Genomic DNA, 18,677 nt, shown 5'->3' with positions numbered 1-18,677 from the left:
AGGTTCCAGAAAAAAACTAACTCCAAAGGCCAGGGGTTTCAACAAATTACCAAATAATTACCAGTCAATTCTATTGAGTGGGTCAGAGTATGCAAGAAAGAAAACAGTATTGCATTTGGCCCTCTCTTAACTTTAGGCTACCATTATGAGTTGTCATAAAGAGGGTGTCTTATAAACAAGAGGGATTTATTTCCCATAGTGCTTGTGGCTGAGTGTCTACAATGAGGGGCTCATGCAGTCTTATGAAGAATATCTCCATTACAGCCTACCAGCCCCTTGCTATATCCTACGTAATAGAAAGAAGACTAGAGATTTGCCTCAGGCCAATTGCATGAGGACATTAACTCATCTCATGGAGTCTACTCTTCTGATTAACTACTTTTCAAAGATTCCATCTCCTAATATAATCATATCAAAAAAGATTGTAGTATATGAACTTTGGAGACACACTATCATTAAATAAAGTTTACCATCAAACTTTGACACAACCCATTGGGCATACAGACATTACTATTTCTAGTTCACAGATAACGGGGACAGAGACACGACAAAGTTAAGAAAGCTAACTAATACCATTTAGCTCCGGTTGCTCCTATAGCTTTTACAAATTAAAAAAAAAAAAACTGTTTTGAGATGTATACAGGTGTTTTGTCTGCATGTTTGTTTGTGTACCACATGTGTGTAGCACCTCTGGAAGAACAGCAACTACTCTCAACTAACTGTTGAGCGACCTCTCCAGTTGCTCCCCCCACCTCTCCAATTGTTCCCCCCCACCTCTCTAGTTGCTCCCACCCCCACCTCTCCAGTTGCCCCCACCCCCATCCCTGTAGCTTTATTTTTAACTATCTTATTTTACTTATTGGTTGATTCTTGAGACAGAATCTCAGGCTGACCTTGAGTTCACTAAGATGCTGAAAATAAGTCCAAATTTCTGATTCACCTGTCTCTACCTCCTGCATTCTAGGATTAGAGCCTGGGCTATTTTTCCAGTTTGTATGGCTCTTGAGATTGAACTCAGAGAGCATGAGGTCAGCATCTTTCCACTGACCCCCATCCCCAGGCCCCATAGCTTTAGTTTTAAAAATCATGAATAGTATTACAGTTAGGACACAACTGAGGTTTGTTTACTCAGCAATGTCAAAACCCTAATTCGGGAGGACATGCTTTTTCACTAAGTATTTCACGATGAAATGGTGAATTATCAGAAACTTGGGAGTGAGTTATTCATTCTGTCCACTTTTACCTTCTTTCACCCAACATTGCTTGTTTGGTCATTTCTGTTGAAAAGTGGCTTTTCTTGGGATATGTTGAGAGTAGGGTTTAGTTCTGAGGTTTCCTTGAGATGTAAGCCTTCTACTTAAGTATGTATCTTTTTGAATGTCTGCTATCATCTACTATGTACTATGAGAGAAATTTTATCACGTGATGGCACATAATTTCTAACCCTAGATCAGAGGAAGTAGAGACAGGAGAATTAGGAGTTCAAAGTCATCATCAAGGCTACCCTGGGCTACATGAAATCCTGTCTCAAAAGCAAAGCGAAACACCAGAGTAATTTCAGTTGTAACACAGAAGACAGACTGGGAAAAAGGACTGTGGGCAAAGGGCCACAGAAGGATCTGTCACAGTTAAGAGAAGAGATGAGCCAGTAAGATGACTCAGTGGGAAGGGGGCCAAGTCTGAGGGCCTGAGTTCAATCCTATAGGATCTCATTGCAGAAGGAAAGAACCAATGCTGTTGGTTTCACTCTGAGCTCCACAAGCAAGGTGCCCATGCTCTGAGCTTCACAGCAAGGTGCCCATGCTCTTCTATCCCATATAAGTAAATGTAAAAATGTTTAAACAGAGGAAAGGATAAAGGACCTCTTTTTTTTTTGTATGAAGGAAATGAGGCAATCTTTTGACTGACAAGTCAGAAATCAAAGCACAGTGAGGTAAACAGAGCAGAGAGGATATGAATTATGTCGGCCAGACACGGTGGTGCAGGGCTCTGACGTCAGACATGCAGGGAAAACACAAATTCAAAGCCCGAGTGAGTTCAAGGCCAGCCTGTGTCACAGTGTGTAATTCTGTCTCCAGATAAAGAATAACACAGGGGCCAGGGACACGGCTCACAGGTAAAGAGCTTGTTTAGCATGTGTAAAGTATTGGGTTCAGTCCTCCCACTACTAAAAGTAAGTGAGTTAAATTATAATAAACTCTTAAATAAAAATAGATTAATGAGGTCAGGACAAGAGGAAGTGTTCATAGAGAAAATATTAGAATTCACCTTATTCTGTGGTCAGGATGGTAGAAAAAAAGCTTTGATGGGAAGAATTACTGACTTGTCCTGGAAGAACAGAAGGCTGCCTGTTCTAAGATGAAGCACACTGACCTCCCATTGCTGCTGCTGACCTTTGGAGTCCACATGATAAACTGTACTCACTACCAACAAAAGCAGCAACTCCAGACTCCAGGTAATTAACAGGCTCTGATGCCTTATCAACGCTATTTATCTGGACAGTCTAGTTAGACTAATACGATTTTGGGGCCATCTAGAATTTTGCATAACTATATGACTATATTCCATTCTGATAGACCTTACAATAAATTCCTCTATCGGACAATCATTCATCTGGATGCTCTATTTTTATTTTTACTAAGTATATAATTATTTATCTACCATAGTACCTCTGAAGAGAAAATTGCAAACTTCTTTTTTCTTTTAGAAATTTTCCTATGTGTTTCTAGCTGAATAGGTTCATGCTCTACCACTGAGCAACAGCAGAAGCCCTTGTTTGTAGATGCACAGAAGAGACTTTGGCACTATCTGGAAATCAAATAAGACAGAAACAATGCACTAATATAATTTATATTTTCATAATGTATAATTATAAAAATCTGTTCAAAGAATTATAATTCTGCCCCATTTCAACTTGAGATGATGCATAATTAATAAAATAAAAACAATCAAGCAAAAATTTTAAAAGTCAGGACCCTTTTTTTTTTTTTTGCTGTGTTTCTGGAATATTTCAGCAAGCATGTCAACAACAACAAATATGTTAATTATGTCACCTACAAATGGAATAAAATACAAGCAATTAACTTATGATTCATTTAAAATATGTTATAGTTATATGACCATTCTAAGAAATTATAATGCCTTCCATTTGAGTCATTGTATTATAATCTAATTGTTATTAGCAGTAAAGCTGAACAAAAAAAAATTCAAAATTACATAAAGAGGGGAAAATAAAGTGTGTTTCCATGAGTCTGGATTCCACAAGCAGATTCAAAGCAAAATGAAGTAACATCAAAGGAAGAGCTGCTTTTGTTTCTACAGTCTGTGGTAGAAGGCCATGCCCATCAGTTGTAGAGATACCCAGTCCCCTGTGGAGGATGCTGAGGTAGGATGGGCCTTAGGTGTGGCTCACTCCCCTGGGCACGATGCTGAGGCAGGGTGGTCTGTAGGTTTGGGGCATTAGTGGGAACTTGTTTCCCACATTTCTATCTTCACAAACTTCCTCCTGCATCTGTGTCATGGGGAGGGCCCTGTGTAGTTAGATATGTGTATGTTGAGTCTCAGGTCTGCCACAAGTGTCTGGAGTATGAGGCAGACTAGAACAAGCCAGCTTTGTTCATTTCACCTAGTGGAGTGAGTTTGCTCCCCTGGTCCAGGCCCAGGCCATGGGATGGCCTCAATTTTGAATAAAACTGGCCCAGGACCTTGGGTTCTGTCTCAGGCCCATGTGCTTGCTTTCTCGGGAAACTGATTTTCCAGAACATTCCTGACATATATCCCTCTGCTTTATGCTCTATCTGGAATGCAGCATATGTAAGGACACTTCTTTTAGCCACTCTTCATTCTGTGGCCCAATGTATGTCTTTGTTTTCTAAGCTAACAAAGGTTTTCTTGGCTGACACGATTAGCTTTGGTAACTGCAAATGAGTGTTTTTTTTTTTTTTTTTTTTTTTTTTTTTTTTTTTTTTAACAATAACAAACAAAAAGTAAAAGGAAAAAAAAAGTCTTTATTTTATAAGTGTCTGACTTCGCACACGCATGCTCCATCTTTTCATCTCCTTTGAGAGGGTTCCCTCTACTTTTCCAGTATACATTTTCTATAGATTGAATATTTGGTAAAAACTCATTTCTTCAAACATACAGGAATCTCTTTTTCTCCTTTCTTCCTTCCTTCCCCCTTCTCTGTACTGTCTGCAGCTAAGTTTTCTCAGTTTTGAGACTTGAATATAATCATTAAGTGCATCAGTTGCTTTATTCTGTGCTGCTAATTGAGCGTACATTTGTTTTCTGTTATCTTTACGAGCCCTTAAGAGTTTAATTTGGTTGCATCAATCAGATTTTTCAAAACTCCTTTAATGTCAAGTTCTAAGATGTCTCTGTTTCCTAACACATTCATTAAATCCAATTCTAAGCTGTGCTTCTCCAAGAGCAGCAAGCCAACTGCTCGTCTCAAGAGTTCACCCCTAGGCTTATCCTGGTTTTCTTTACCGTTTGCACGGCTTCCCCCCAACTCTCACTGTAGGCTTTGCTAGAAGTTTTTCTGATTAGCCTACTCACTCATCTTTCCCATTCTTCAGACTCTTGTGAAAGCAGCCACCTGACAGGTCATGTTTGCTGACCACTTTTCAATGTTGTTTGCAGCTCTGCTAAGCTCTTGTCAAGTCTACTGAGGGCAGTTTGGTTCCCCTTAAAAAGGATCTGTCTTCAAAACATATTTTCTAAATGTAGAATATTCTGTCAATGATTAGATTGACTTGGTATAAATACTTTGATTTAACCTGTTTGAAAGTCTGGGTCCCAAGTCCCTGTCTTGCCTCATGGTATAGCTTAGTATAACACTGAAAGAGAAAGACTGATCCAACTGACTTTAGTGGAGAGATTAAAGTTTCATCTTTCAATGTCCCAGGAACGTGGAGAACAACTCATTGTAAAAGAATGACATCTGGTTTAATCGCCACTGCTGGATCCAGCATTTGATTAGACAGGACGGAAGTGGCAGAAAGATGGGAGCCAGAAGTCGTCTCTGGGGATGGCTTTTGAAGGGCATATGTTGTCCCTGGTCCCACTCTCCCCCTCCCCTCTGCTCTGGGTGGCTCAGGGTGAATGAATGGTTTTCCTCCACAGTACCATTCGGTGTCCAAGCTCTGCGGGCCCAGAAGTGAAACAGCTGAGCATGGATGGGAACCTTAGAAATGGAGCCATAGGAAATCTTTTCCTTTCAAAAAAGTGTTTCTCTCCAGTATTTATCAGGATGACAAGAAATGAGCGGCAGACAGGAGGCCCTTCCATTGTTTCTTTATGTGACCAAGACACCTGCCCTTGACAAAGCCTGTGTCATTGCTAGGAGGAATATGGTCACTAAATGGCTGTCACTACTTAAGTGTAACATTGATTACTCTTGAGAGACAGTGATTAAGCTTTCCGAGGTGTTTGTTCTGTTGTTTACATGTGCAGACAGAGAGCCTCAGAGTAAAGTGGTGTTAATAGACGCTGGCTTCAAAAGTTTGAGTGTTACTCCCAAATTCCATACTGTTGCAGGCTTCAGTTTTCTTCAGCCAATGGGAAAGGTATAAATTGTAAGGTTATGTATGATCTAAATTTTAAAAATGTAAAGAGGCCAGGAGGACTTTTGGGCATATCACAGTGAATATTAAAAAATTTGTCCTTACCCTTATATTCCATGAATACATACAAAAAGATAGTCTATCTAAATAGAGATGTTGCCAAATCATTGAATTAAATTGTGTTATAGAAGACACATGGAAGCTTATGATCAAGTGTACTTTAAGACATCTTTAATAAATCCATTCTTGAATATAAAATAATCAGAAATTCTAGAAAATAGCAAGTAAGTATTCAGACAATATCTCTACGCTTAATGTGATAACAAGATATCAAGGTAAATAGTGAAGTTGAAATACCCAAGAGTATAAATGTACACATAGGAAAGTCACTCTACACTCTATTGAAAGACTACAAGCAGGAAATACTTGATCTATAGATGCCTGGCAATCTAGGTTTGTATAAGATTTCTATAAACCAATGTGACTCCAACAAAGATGGGTAAAGGCCAAAAGCAACCAACACAAGAATGCTTAAAGCTGAATAAATTCTCATGTGCAAAATTTACTGAATTAGTAACTGTTGAAGTGTCAATTTATACATGATAGTTTTTATTTATATATTTTCCAAAGAAAGAGTTATATATTGAACATATATACCAAGGTAGATAATCTCATGAGTCATAAAATAAATTCTAGCTACTTAAAAGCATCAAAAGTATACACTGTGTTTTCTCTGACAAAGTGGAATTATATTTAAAATTAATAGTAGACACATGATAAAAAAACACTTGTTCCAGGTATCTGAGAGCTAAACACCACACTACTAAATCATCTGTAGGTCAAGAAGTAAATCAAGAAGAAAATAAAACATACCAAAATTCATGGAATTTGACTGACACATTACCAAGATTAGGAAGAGGAAAAGGCTTATAGTCAGTAATTTATACTCCTGTTTCAGAACATAGGAAAGAAGAGCAAGAGACTCAAAGTGGAAGGAAGGAAACAATGCATATGAAGAAAACAGACAAACCGATTGGGTAGAGTCTGTTTCATCTACACTGATGCCACAGGACACAGAGAAGCAGCCAGCGCCACCCAGTGTACTAACGGGCCACAGAAGGCAACATTTATGAGCACAGCTGTTACACAAGTAAAGACTTTGACAGATTCCAACATCCACTCAAACTTGCTGTGTGCCTGAAAGAAAGGAACATCATCTCTATGGTGCAGAGCATTGTAAAATTTAAAACAAAACAACTTTTCATCAAAGTTGTTTCCATAACAGTGAAAGACCAACTTTGTCTTTTTGGTCAAGATTGGTAAAGAATTCAGGTAAGGATTTGTGCTCTTATGACATTTATTTTAAGTAGTTCTGGAAGTGCTTTAAAAAAATAATAGTCATGAACTGGAAATAATCAAATGCTAATGGTATATCTATGTCATGGAATACTGCTTAGCAATGAAAAATTACTATGGTAGTACTGTAGCAACTTGGATAGATTTCAAGCCTATCTTGCTCGAAAAAAGCAGCATGTCCACAAAACTGAATGTTTATATGATTCTGTTTACAGTACACTGTTGAAATTATTGAAGTAATGATATAAGAAATACATTGGCAGTTTTCAGGGGTTGAGAAGGGAATTGAGGGTAAGAGGGCACTGGTGGAGCCATGAAGGGCAACTGAAAAGTCCTTGTGGGAAAATGCCCTTTCTCTGTCCTGTGTCAACATCCCATATGAATGCCAACATTCTGGATGTGCTGTTGTACTGTAGAATGTCACCACTGGGGCCAACTGGATAAGGGCTATGAGGAATCTTTCATCATAATCTTTTTGAAGGCAAGTGATCCTGCTATTATCTCAAAATACATTTTAATACAAAACATAATAAATGTTATAAAAGTGGACTTCTCAAGCACAATTTTGAAAATAACAGATTGGTTTAAAAATTGAAAGGAAAATATGACAGGAGCTAACAATTTAAAAACTGAATGTGTTTTGATTTTCCGCTCTACTTTTAGGGCTTCATCTTTAAATTAATTCCTTCAATAAGATGCTCATTTCTGCCCTTTGCATCACAGAAACTTCTCTTTGCAACAGACGGTTACCAAAAAGCACAAGTGATCAAAATCGAGCCCAGTCCAAACTGATAGATTCACGACAGAATTCTTGTGCCTAAGACTCAGGGATTATTGCAGAAAGGAGATGAGAAGATTATAAGAACCCAGAGCAGGGGGGTTGCTGTGAGATTGTGTCTCCTAGGCATGTGAGGAAGATACACCCACAATGTCTCACCAACATGGTTTCCTGAACATGACCTGAAGAAGACACCGACGGGAATACTAACATGAGTGGGGGTGAGCTCAGGAGGCCTCAACAATACACAAAGAACAACAGGCAGCTAAGGAATACTGAGAGAGGGAGAGAGTCTTCCACAGGCAAATTACACCAATCAGATATCCAGTACCGAGTGATCAGCCCTGGGGAAATATATACATATGAGTATAACATCATACAGGGTGACCAGGGTGTACTTATGTCTCTCTCTCTCTCTCTGTCTCTCTCTCTCTCTCTCTCTCTCTCTCTCTCTCTCTCTCTCTCTCTCTCACACACACACACACACACACACCAATAATTAATGATAAAAGAGGCATTGAATATTAGACAGAGCAAGTTGAAAGGACAATAGGGTAGGGGAAAGTTATGTAATTATATCAGAATCTCAAAAAAAAAAAAAAAAAAAAAAAAAAACCCAAAACACCCCCTAAAAGAACAGACAGGGAAATGCTCATTTTAGCATTTAATGTATACATTTGATGGTATTTTAATTTATAGACATATAACTGTGTCCATCAGTAGGTACAGGGCATTCTCTTATACTAATATAAATGAACATTTTTGTAGTCATTGCAGAGAACCAGGTCAACAGAAATGACTAGATACACAAAAATTGCCTATTATCAGATAAGCACATCAAGCTCTTTCCATTCTTGAAACAGAAGCTGTCTATGCCCTGCATAAGAACAGGAGAAAGTAACCAAACCAATGGAGATCAAGTTGTGGCTAGTTCTCCATCATCCCCTCACTGGGGCTGGAGTAGGAGGTGAGGATAAGAATCCATTTCTCTCTACAGGATACAGTTCTGCATTATTCTCCCTTCTTATTGCCTTTCTAATGAAATATGATTATGAGACAGTGGGTCATAGCAATAGCACAGGGTTTTACAGTGGAAGGCATACTTTCCCATCCATAATTTCCCCAGCAGTCTGGTGAGGTAGGTTAGCAAGTGTGTGAAACGAGAAAACAGGGTTTCCCAAAGTCCAACTCAATTCCCCATGATGCTCCAATGGAAAGCAACAGAGTCTAGCACTCCCTGCATTTTTCTAGGCTAGTTCCATGCTTAAGCTGTGTAAGACTTTTGCTCACCCACACTCTGCTTTTTCTAGCTAGAAATACTCCTTTCCTTCCTTTCTCTCCTTCTCTCTGTAAGTCAAGTTCATGTCTTTCCAAGAGCTTTTGGAGTAAGAATGACCCCTCCTTGCTTTTGCTCAAGGAGCCCTTGGGTGGTGCTGCAGGCTGGACTCACAATTCTTTTTATTCACCCCAGTGATGTGGAATTTAGACCCATGTTTGAAGAGACAACCCAGTGGTTTGCTATGTAGCTTAACGTCTTCAAGCTACAAATGAAGGGAACAGTATTAATGCAGCTAAGAACAGAATCACAGAAGGACACAAAATTCCTCTCTACCCTTAAAGGAAGGAAAAGGAATCCTGTTATCCTTAACTGGAGAACTGAATGCCTGGGAGTGAAATCTCACTAGATAACTAGTAGTGAATTATCTGGTATCAGATCCTTACCATGTAAAGATCATTTTCAAATGCCATTTCTATTGATACTCTTTAAATTTTTTTTTCTACTAGGACTGAGGTTCCTGAGATCTTGTTAAAGAGGGACTTCTGTGAGTACCTTATCCCAGCTACTCAGAAGTGAGTTCTAGGCTAACCTATGCTACATAGAGTTAGTGCTTCACCAGAAGGGGTGGGGGTTGTGAGAGAGGGAGATGATTTGGATACTGTTGATGCCTTTTGTGACCCTAAAATATAAAAGTGAAACCTTTTTATTGAGACTTTGACCTCCCATTAAGACTTTTGGCTAATGTCTGCTCTTCCTTATGTTAACCACAGGGTGGGTTTTTCTATGCAGTTAAAGATCAAGACCAGAATTTTGAAACCCGATCAACGGCTGTAGTCCTGTTTATGATCTTTCACTGCAAATTATTTGTTGGGCTGTCTCTTGTTAATCATGCCTTGAGGGGCAGAAGGGAAGTCACTGCATCTTCTGTGCACAGAGAAAGTTCTCATCCATTAACGTTCCTGAGCAAACTCTGTAGCAATCACTTCTTCTGCTGATGGGGGGAGGGACATTCTGCTGCTGTCCACTCCATCATCCAAGTCAGCGGGTGGCGTTAGAGTGTGTGCATTTTGTCTTCCTAGTGGTTGAGGGGTTCAGGAGTGAGGGAGATGTCCTCTGAAGAGGCCAGAGCTACCTCTGAGATGAGATTCTGAAATTAGATGAAAGGGTTTCCATCCTAGCAACCCTTAAAAAAATACATAGAAACACATCTGTCCCTCATTTTTTAAGCTTGCTTCATGGTGAGTCACTCAAGTTCTTAAAACCATACAATAACACATGCTAACAGTGGGGAGAATAGAGTAGATAATAAACCTGGCAGGGGTAATTTAACCAAACCATGTGTGTCCATGGTTTATATCAATAAGGGAGACTTACGAACTCTTTAAGGTATGTGTGCATACATATATGTATTCATGCACAAAGTTCCTAGACAAAATGGTATAAAGTTATGTGTATACACTCAATTATATAAACACACACACACACACACACACACACACACACACACACACACACACACATCTACTGTCTCTAGTACGTTCAGAGATGACTGTAAATGGTATTTTGTTTTAAAAATCTAGCATGGTTATAGACTCAGAATAGAGGTAGAATCACTCTTATGCCTAGGTTACCATTCTCTCATTGTTTGATAAAGAATTGTTTCCTTTGATGAAAATTGTAATAAAAGAAATTTGACAGTTTACAAGCCAAAGAATACTGGTGGTGTATAGAGTATTGGTTTCTTAAGGAAAATGAATAATCTAGCTTACTATATACACATGACTTCACATGGCACTGTTTTATTTGCTAAACTCCCACTATATAATACAAATTTTAATTCATACCAGTATATGCTCATACACACACATACAGACACACATGCACATTTGTAATTTGTTCTGAAGCCATGATTTGAAAAAAAATCTAGAAACAAAACTATGATGGAAGATTAGCTATGTGATAGATGCCGTAGCTCTTGGGAGAAGCAATCTCTGCAGCATTGCGACCCAGGCTGTGCTACAAGGCATCCAACCTTTCAGATGTTAGGAGAGACGTAGAAGCAGAGGTGAGACCCTCATTACCTAAGGTCCCCATCTGAGAGACTCTTGGATTGTGACATTTATCCTTGTGTGTGTTGACGTGTTTGTGTGCATATGTGTGTGAGGGCACATTGTGAGTATTGAGGCCAAAGGACAGCCTCACGTGTCTTTCTTTCTTTTTTTTTTAATATTTGTAATTATATTTATGTACAGAAAATTAAGTGTACATTTAACCCAGTTCTTTAGACTTTGCCTTTTCCAGCTTGGCAATGCGAGCCACAGACTTAGGACCCAGAATGTTGCCTCCCCAGTGATGGCGGATCACGTCGTATCTGTCATTGTAATTGGTCCTAATAGATTTCACCAGCTTAGCCAGAGCACCCTTGTCTTCTGAGTTAACCTGTGTGAAGGCAACAGTGGTGCATGTCTTCCTGTGGACCAGGCACCCCAGCCTTGCCTTTCCCTTGATGATATAGCAGGGCACCCCCATCTTTCGACACAAGATAGGCAGGAAAATCACCAGCTCAATGGGGTCTACATCATGGGCAATCACCACCAGCTGAGCCTTCTTGTTCTCCACCAGGGTGGTGACTGTATTGACTCCTGCTCAGCGGACAGGTGGTCTTTTAGTTGGGACGTCCCCTTTGCCAGCAGCTTTCTTCTCAGCACGGACCAGCAGCCTTTGCTTTTTCTCTTGCTTTGTCTCTGGCCTGTACTTGTGGGCAAGCTTAAGCAGCTGAGTAGCTGTTCGCCTGTCCAGGGCCTGGGTGAACTGGTTAATGGCAGGAGGTACTTTGAGCCACTTATAGAGGATGGCTCTTTGCCGCTGCAGCCTGATGAATCGGGGTTATTTGATGAATCATGTTAGATCTTTTTGGGGCTGGATATCCTGTCTAATGCCTAAGTTCTTCGGCCTTTTCTCAAAGGATTGACCACCTTTTTGGCCTCCTGCTTCTTGACAACGGTGGGGCCCGGGGCCACCTTCTTCCCCTTGGCCTTCTTTCCTTTGGGCATCTTTCTCAGCTGGAGGAGAGAGCAGGTGTCTTTCTCCAGACAACATTTACTTCTGAGGCAGGGCCTCTTATTGGTCTGCGGCTTGGTAACTAGGCTAGACTGGTTTGCCAGTCAGCCCCATGAGTCCATCAGCTGGTCCAACCTCAGCACTTGGATTACAGATGTGCTCCATCACTCTTGGTTTTGCAATTTCCATTTTTATTTAATTTTTACTTATATACATGCATCTCTCTCTCTCTCTCTCTCTCTCTCTCTCTCTCTCTCTCTCTCTCTCTCTCTTTCTCTCTCTCTGTGTGTGTGTGTGTGTGTGTGTGTGTGTGTGTGCGCGTGTGTGCATGCACCTACTGTGATTAGGTGGGGGTGTTAGATGCACTGAAGCTGGAGTTATAGGTGATTGTAAAATGCCCATTATGGGGTTCCAGTGCTTGCAAAGAGAGCAAGAACTCCTAACTATGGAGCTATTCCCTTGCATCATAAGCACCCCCGTAAACATGAGCTCTGTGGCCCAGAAGCGCTTTACAACTGAACACCTCCCCAGACACTGGTGTTTATTCTTTCAAAGTAGTTCTCTCTGTATTCTTTTTGTCATTAATTACTATAGGATAGAAAAATCAATGCCTTAATTTTTTTCAATGACTATGATTATTTTTGCATTCAAAACTTTATTTTAAAATTATCTATTTAAAAACTGTTGACAAAATCTAAAATGTTAAGACCTTTATATATTGTTTGCAGTTACCATTGCCTTAAAAAAAGCCACTATGTTTTCAGCTTCTCTGTCTCACTTCTTCATTGTTGTTCAATGTAATAAAATAGAATATAAAAGTTATTTCTCACCTGCAACCATTTTGGACCTGAGTCCAAGACCCATTAGAAATTAAACATTTATATATTAGCTTATTATGCATATACACATAATTGATACACAGATACACACTCTGTACTTGAATTCAACAATCTTAGATTATTATATTCTGAAGTTATTTATCTACATCCACTATTGTTATATATTACTATTTCTTTCATGCATTCAGTTGCACGCACTTGTGTAATGTATTGATTTTAGCATATTTTAAGCACATTCTCACCATCAAATATAATGAAGATCTTAGTTTAGTGAAACCTTTAAATTTAGAGTGTTTGTATTCTTTTCTCAATCAACACTTGAATGGGGGGGGGGGGAGAGAGAGAGAGAGAGAGAGAGAGAGAGAGAGAGAGAGAGAGAGAGGTATACATATTCGCTAGTTTCGACAGTGTTGCCATAGTTACTGTTTGTCTAGATGGAAGCTGAAAGGGGTTACAGACCCATGTTCCTCCAGAGCTAAAACACCAACTTTCATCCATTTGCATTCTTTTTGCCAAAGCCAACCAAATGACTGAATCTAGTGAAATGGGAGAAGTCCACTTGCCTCCTAGAAGCAGAAGGTCAATGTGTTTTGAAGCATAAGACAGTCTACCAGTCTCAGCAGACGTGGAGGGTTTCATATTTTCCCTGTTAGTAAGAATACTTAGATATGGCTTACTTTGCTAACAAGAAGTCATTTGAATTTTTAAATATTCAGGTTAGTTTCTATAACCCTAAAAATCACTGTGTTTAGCCATTTACACACTAAGCCTCCATCATGTTGGTGTGCTCATGAGTGAGGAGCTCTCATATAGTTCAGTTTTTCCCCTGAGAGAGTCTGAAATCAACTTGTCATCACCATGGTGGTCCTTTCAGACGCATCTCTCTAATATCCATGTGACCACAGAGTTGGGATCTAGGTACCTGTACAGCAGAGGACTCTGCTGTCTTCTGATTTGATTATGCTCGGTTCCAAAGACCCCTAAAGTCCTGCTGTGTATACTGTGCATGGATCCCTCACAACATGGACATGTCCTTCCTCAAAGGCAACCAAATACTCTGACTTGAGTCTTAGATGTTAGAATAGAACCCTGGATGGTTCTTCATCACCTTTGCCACATAGTCTAAGTGAATAATAATCCTGACCTTTGCTAAATAAGTGACTTAAAGCAAAGACTGGGTCACAGAGCAACATCTTCCAATGTGGCCTATGAAAGGGCAGAATCTCCCAATTAAAAGGCATAGGCCCAGCCCTGCTGCCTTTCAAAGGATTTTTTCTATCTGCCTTCAGAAATTTTGGCTTCACTGGGAGTAGCTCTACTCAAGAGGTTGAAAGTAGTAGATTGATCAGTTCATGATAGTTTGTCTAAACCTTCGGAGGACAGACTCACATTCCTCAGAGATGCTGGGGAAATTTTATCTGAACCGCTCACATGTCCTCAATGGTGGCATGGGTGTAGAAGTAGGTATCTCCTTAAAAAAAAAGAAAAAGAAAAGAAAAGAAACCCAAACTAACAGTAACACCTGGGCTTAAAATCATGCTCGGATCATGCTTGACAATCCTTCTGATAGCCCAAATACTATAAATTTAGTTGATGATAACAGAACAGATGGGAAAACATATGGCTTGTAGGTAGTGTGTGGTGGTTGATATTTGCAGTGCATTAGGGGAATTTATTTTATTTTGCCTCTTTCCTTGTGTAACTTTGTGACATTTTATCAAGTGAATTTTATATGTCTTTTTGACTTATTTCTACAGTAGTATTAAACTCTTTGTAACTCGAACATGCTATTTTTAAATGGTTGGTTTTATAACCACTTCAAAGCACACATTGCACTACATAGGCAAGACCTTCATTCAGGAAAACATGTCAGAGTTACTGGCAATGTGTGGACAGAGATTACACATGTAAAACAGGTGAACATTTATGGAGACTAATTCACGCAAAGCTTTAAAGATGATCTAAGTGAGATTTACATTAGAACATATATCTAAAAGTGCATTCAAATTTAATATTGATCTTTGTAACTTCACATTTTCTAAAATAGTTAGTTTAAAAAATCATATGTGCTTAAAATACTATGTTTTCATCCTGTTAGATGAATAAGGGAAATTTAATGTACATGGAAAAGAGAGACATAAACACATTTGTTTATATAAGACCTTCAGCTTGATTTGCTTTTAGGCTAGACGGTGGTCCTGGGCCCCTGTATCACTTTGAAGTTTATCTGAATTGAATGCAACTTCCTGATACTTGCCTGTAAGCAATTTTGTAACATTTTTTAAAAATTTAAGTATTTACTTTTTAAAATGGTTTTTAAACACACAAGACAGGATGAAAAAAGGTCTTTCTCTTTGGAGGGAGTAAAGGACAAATAAAAGTAGACTTAGTAACTGAACTTACTTTTAAAACCTGTATGTGAAAATACCTAAAGCCTGCTGCATTAAAATCACTTGAATTCTTGGTAATTTGTTTTCTATCAGATTCTCAATTTCTCCACATTGTATTTTCTCTTTGCCTGTGACATCAATGCATGGATCCCACATTTCTGGTTATCTTTGGAAATAAAAGAATTTCCTTGGATTTTACACAGGTTACTTTTCTACCTAGATGAATTTTATTAGCTCTCTCTGTTACCCATCATTTGAGCTTACTTTCAGACCTACAAAATCCACTAAACTATAAGAAAAGTGGTAATGTTAAAATGATTCTCCCATGAGCATTCTCTGGCTCCCTCTTAACAGTAGGCAAAGAGCAGGAACATTCCATGTAGGCAGGCTTTATACTTCCAGTTAAGGCACATTTTGCAATAACTAATTGTTAGTGTTTGGCTTTGAATTATTGTTTTTAAACATTTAAAAAATAAACTCTCAGAGGAGTTTCTCACTCCTGATGCATGCAAAGGTACGGAGATCTCTTGCATGTTCCTCTGTGAAGTCTCTCCATCCCTGTTATCCTGTACCAGAGACCTGCATTTACACCTGCATCACTTACAGCTGATGAAAATATGTAGCTAATGATTGCTACCTAAGGACAGTGTGGCACTGCAAAAGCACCCCTTTGGGCCTGTACTTCTAGTTGCGTTGGAGAGATGTACAATGCCATTCATCCATCACTGGTGTCACCCCAATGTTTTTACTATCCTACACAGGATCTACGCACCCCACTTTTCAACCAGTCATTTGTTGCACCATCTCCCCATTTTGACATTTTCAAAAGTGTTCAGAATGCCACATCCACTTTCGCACACTTACGGATACCTTGGTCGCTTTCAAGTTTTGGCCCCATTGTTGAGTAGAGCTGTTAGAAACATCCATGAGCAAGTTTTTGTGTGGACTTAAGTTTTCAACTTCTTGGGAATTTCAACTCCACATAATAAGAATACCTCTAATGTTGGAAGAAACTGCCAAATGATCTTGCAAAGTGGCTATTGAAATTCTCACCAGTTGTGAGAGTCCCAGTTGTTCCAAAACCTCGTCATCAGCGTCAGTGAGAAGATACAGAGGCACTCTTGTATCCCTGAGCCTTTCTGTCATCACTGAGCTCTAAGAAAGCTACAGGATGAGGCCATTGTGCTCATAGGGGCACCCCACTGTTGTTTAAACTTTCATTTTTCTGATGAAATAGAATGTAGTCTTTTTATATTTTCACTTAGTTTCTTTGTTCCTTCATTAGTGAGGTGTCTGTTACATATTTAATTGTTCCATTGAGTTTTTTATTTTTTATTATTGTTGAGTTTTAGGAGTTTTGGGGCATCAACTTTACAAGTTTTACTTCTAGCTTGTGGATTATCTTGTCATTCTCTTAGATGATTTTTGCAGCGATGAAGCAACTCTTTCTTTCATAGCCCATAACTTTTGGTGTTAGATCTAGTCAAAAAATTGCTAAAACCAAGATCGCTTATAGTTTCATTCACTAAAATCAAGGTCACTTCGATGGTTTCAGTACCTGCTGGATGTTCACGAGCTTACACGTCCCACTGAGGTCTGTGGTGTAGCTTTGTGTGAAGCAGGTTAGTCTGTGTACATACTTTGTTGCCATTTCCTCCCCTTCCCCAAGCTTGGGCATGTTCAGTCCTTCTGGATGTCAAACTGATTCAGTGTCACTTGTTGAAAAGATTCCAATTATTGAAATCTTACAATTGCCCCATAGCATATTTAATCCTATTTATAGGCAGTTACTATTGGTTAAATTTTTTGGCTAATTTTTTTTAATGAAATAATACTATCACAAAAAAGTCAGTTGAGAATTTTCATTACTTGTTATTTTTAAAAAATTTATTCTTCTCTCATATAGTACAAACCAACCACAGTATTCCCCCCTTCTTCCCTCTAAACTACCTTCTCCCATCTCCCCCAGATCCAACCCATCTTCCTCCATTTTCCTTCAGAAAAGAACAGACTTCCCAGGACTATCAACTGAACATGGCATAACAAATTACAGTAAGATTAGGCACATACCCTCATATCAATCCACACAATGGGGCAACCCAGTAGGAGAAAATGGGTCCTGCAAGCAGGCAGAAGAATTGGAGACAGCTCACACTCCCACTGTGAGGGGTCTCACAAAGCCCCAAGCTGACAGCCCTAGCATACTCCACTCGGTAACTCACAACTTTTCCCATCCCTCCAGCTCGTACCTCATTTAGCATCATTGACCTTACTGAGCTTCCAGCCCAAGAGAAAGACCAGTCTGTTGTTTTGTTAAATTGCTTGATAATTCTCTCATCTCATGTTTATGGCATGTTTTTTGAAGATGATTTTGTTCCTATCTAATTCCTTTCCCCCTACTGTTATCCATTTCCTCAGACTCAATAAGATGAGTGGGTTAATTAATATCTCCAGATGAGGCTGGGCTATGTTTAGGTTTATAAAAATTGTGTTAAAGACACTGGCTGTAACCTCCGTCATTTATTTGGGAAATCGCCTCATTTCATGCTGCCTTCTAGTTGGACCCAGGAAGTAGAGTTGATCCTGGTGCAGCCATTTTGGTAGAAATGGTGGATTTGACTTTGGCACACAGACCTCACTGCAGGTATTCTTGTAGCAATCACAGTTCCGTCTACTGACTTATCCACAGCTACTTTCCTCTTTCTGTCATGTATGCCTAGCAGCACCAAGTCATTCTTCAGATAACTTGGGCATCTGCCACTCTGATGGCTCCATGCCCTGCTGCTGTGTTTGCTTTTAATATAAACCAACAGGAGCTAGAGGCCAAGCCTTGTATTTTGTGCTAAGTTCACTTGAAATATATCTTTCCATTTGCCTGCTGATGTCATGAATGTGGTATGTAACTGGATTCATTTATTTCAGAGTTTCTATATTTCATGAATTTATTCATTAGTTCAAGGTTTTGGAGACTGTGAGGAGGAGAAGTTCTTTCTGGCACATTGGCTGTGGAAGAAGTCGGCTGGGTACTTTCTCTACCTCTCTGAGCTATGTGGATGTCACCCCAGCATCTGGCTCCCAAGTCTTCATTGGTAAAATCATATATCCTGAGTTTTGCTGCAGGATACTTAATCACACTGTGAGCCCTAAGATTGAATTGTTTACTGGAGAAACCTGTTTTTATTTGTGCTATGGCTCAGCACTTGTTCATACCTTTAATCAAAGAGCTTTCTGCTTAGTCTGAACAGGACCTTAAAAGCCAACCATAGTTCAAGAGGTGGAGCAAGTAACCTATTGGTCAAGGGAATGAACATAAGAAAAACACCATAGAGAGTAAGAAGAAGTCAGGAGACTGGATAGAGAGGCACACAGCAAGTAGAAAGGAGGGACATTGAATTTAAAGGAGTTTTGAAG

At 39.3% G+C, this 18,677-nt stretch overlaps 1 pseudogene across 1 annotated transcript; it reads right to left on the bottom strand.

Moving 5' to 3' along the window:
• Window positions 1-11,245: 11,245 nt before the first annotated feature.
• Window positions 11,246-12,030, bottom strand: LOC308433016 (large ribosomal subunit protein eL8-like; annotated as a pseudogene). Its single transcript has one exon. The product of its transcript is annotated as a large ribosomal subunit protein eL8-like (transcript).
• Between the last annotated feature and the right edge of the window lie 6,647 nt (window positions 12,031-18,677).

Source organism: Micromys minutus, assembly GCF_963924665.1.
Source record: "Micromys minutus genome assembly, chromosome: 19".
NCBI classification, from domain to species: domain Eukaryota; kingdom Metazoa; phylum Chordata; class Mammalia; order Rodentia; family Muridae; genus Micromys; species Micromys minutus.
Note: the sequence above shows the minus strand (reverse complement) of the source record. Positions and strands in the feature narration are given on the sequence as shown.